Source organism: Rutidosis leptorrhynchoides, chromosome 8 (genome assembly GCF_046630445.1).
Source record: "Rutidosis leptorrhynchoides isolate AG116_Rl617_1_P2 chromosome 8, CSIRO_AGI_Rlap_v1, whole genome shotgun sequence".
In the NCBI taxonomy this organism is placed as follows: Eukaryota; Viridiplantae; Streptophyta; class Magnoliopsida; order Asterales; family Asteraceae; genus Rutidosis; species Rutidosis leptorrhynchoides.
Window position 1 is genome coordinate 183,759,651 of NC_092340.1, and position 2,661 is coordinate 183,762,311.

The 2,661-nt window shown below is 32.0% G+C and overlaps 1 non-coding gene across 1 annotated transcript; it reads left to right on the forward strand.

Annotated features, from left to right (window-relative positions):
* Positions 1-544: 544 nt before the first annotated feature.
* On the forward strand, positions 545-651 carry LOC139865205 (small nucleolar RNA R71). Its single transcript, XR_011764723.1, has one exon. It is a non-coding gene; the product is annotated as a small nucleolar RNA R71 (small nucleolar RNA).
* Positions 652-2,661: the final 2,010 nt, after the last annotated feature.

Sequence of the window (2,661 nt, forward strand, 5' to 3'; positions counted from 1 at the left end):
ATTAGGTCTTTGCTGATTGTAAGTGTTATTGGATACTTGTTGATTGCTAGGACCTTGTTGGTTGTTGTATGGAACATTTCAGTTATAATTCTGGTTTTGATTGTAAATCGGTCTTGGCGGTTGATAATTATTCTGATAATTATTTCCAGGCCTTTGGTTTATGTATGAAATATTCTCTCTTTATTCCATTGTTAGTTCAATACTAAGACAATCTTTTGTCAAATGTGGTCCTCCACACTGCTCACAACTAATTCGTATTGAGTGGATATCTTTAGTCATCTTTTCCATTCGTCTCTCGACAGCATCTATCTTTGCGGAAATGGAATCTAAGACATGACTAGAATCGGCTCTAGCTGCTTTAGATGATCTAACGATATCTTTTTCTTGGTGCCACTCATGTGAGTGGGAAGCAGTGTTATCAAAAATTTTATAAGCATCAGTTTCGGTTTTCTTCATAATAGAACCACCAGCTGCTATATCTATGTCTTTTCTTGTAGTGATGTCGCATCCTTGGTAGAATATTTGTACTATTTGACAAGTGTCTAAACCATGTTGCGGACATCCTCTCAATAACTTTCCAAATCTTGTCCATGCCTCATATAGAGTTTCATTCGGTTTCTGTGTGAACATAACAATTTCTCCTTGAAGTCTTACGGCTTTAGATGCCGGAAAGAATTGTTTAAGAAAATTTTCAACTAAAATGTCTCATGTGTCAATCGCCCCTTCAGGTAATGATTCCAACCAATCTTTGGCTTCTTCCTTTAAAGTCCAGGGAAATAACATGAGATATATCTGTTCATCTTCAACTTCTCGGATTTTAAATAGTGTGCAGATCCTATTAAAGGTACGAAGATGTTCATTTGGATCTTCCTTCAGCGCACCACTAAATTGGCATTGATTAGTCACTATATGTAGAATTTGTCCTTTGATTTCATAATCTGGCGCATTAATGTCTGGATGAGTAATTGCGTGTCCTTGGCTAGTGCGTTTAGCTCTCATTCGGTCTTCCATACTTAAAGGTTCCAGATTCTCCATAATTGAATTTGTTGAATCTGAATCACTAGAGGATTCTGATTTAATGGTTCATTCCTCAACAATCTCTGTTTGAATGATTGGTGGTTTCGGAGGAAAAATTAATGGTTCAGGATCTACGAATCGTCCCTGAATATTCTCCGGATTATCAATTGTGAGGCCGGGTTCAAAAAATGGATTATCGGAAATTTGAATTGGAGTACTTGGTCGACTGGATGACGATTCTAAAGAAAAATCAACAGCGGTAATATTAGCTAGATGTCTTGATCGAGTTACAGGTGGTGAACGTACAAAAGGTGGTGAACGTCTTGCTCGGTGCATTCACTGAATATCCTATTAGTTTTTAAAAGGAAAGAAAAATTATATAAGTTATCCAATTAATAGACTTTTCTGATTTTGCCCACGTTTCGAATAGCCAAAAGATGCAGCAGAGGGGCAGGATTCGTTTGGTCTCAATATAATTGAGTACTGTTTGGCTCCAATAACCCGGTCCACGTACAAATCCAACTATTACTACGAACCAGAAAATTTTGATGTCTATCAATTTAACCACTTAAAATAAATTTTCGTAATTTTAAGAAATTTAGATAAGAAGTAGAATAAAAATCTATGTCCTAAAACTAGAATGGCGAGAAATAAGAAAGAAAAAGAGCACGTCGAAAAAGGTCGAAAAAGAAAAGGGTTGAAAAATAAAAGGCGTCAAAAAATAAGAAAGAAAAAGAGTGACTTATAGAACTTTAAAACACTCGACTAACCCAACCTTATTACTCTCACTAACTTAAAATTAAAATTGCAAATTGAGATTACTAATTGAAGTGATAATTGATACATAGGTAAAAGGCGTCGAAAAAAATAAAAATAAGAAAGTAGCGCGTTGAAACTTAAAAAGGAACTAAAAACTAAAAATTAAAAGTTGCGTCTAAAAATATTAAAGCTTACTAGTAAAACTATATCCCAAATGGCAATAACTTAAAAAGGTACTAAAATATAAAAATGGCGTCGCAAAATTCTAAAGCACCTAAATTTTAGTCTAAAGAAAAAGCACTTAAGGGATTTTACGGCAAAGCCTAAAAATCTAGAAATAAAAATAAGCTACGGCAAAAACTATATCTAAAACTAAATACGAGCAAAAATTACAAAAGTTACGCTAAAACAATTAAAAAGGAACAAAATATAAAAATATACTAAAATTTGTAAAAAAAATACAATTTTTATAAAAATATTTTTTTTATATTATTTATTTTATAAAACTATTAATTTTATATTAATTAAACTAATTAAAACTAAATAAAATAAGAAAATTAAAACTAAATATTATACTAATAATACCCTAATTAGGGTTTAAATAATAATAATTAATTAATTACTCCGTATTAAATGCGAGATTAGGGTTCTGGTCTGGCCTGTCAGGGCAGCTCTGCGAGTCGCGGTTGGCCCGGTTCAATATCTCCGCAAGTCGCGGAGGTTACAGGTTCACGTGCACCATGTTCAAATTTCGACAGGTCAGTTTTTTATTTATATATATATTTTTTATTTTTTTTATTATTTATATCAAATATTTATATTAATTAAATAAAAACTTATGTTTTTTTAAAAACTAAAATAAAAATAGAAATACTTTATAATTTT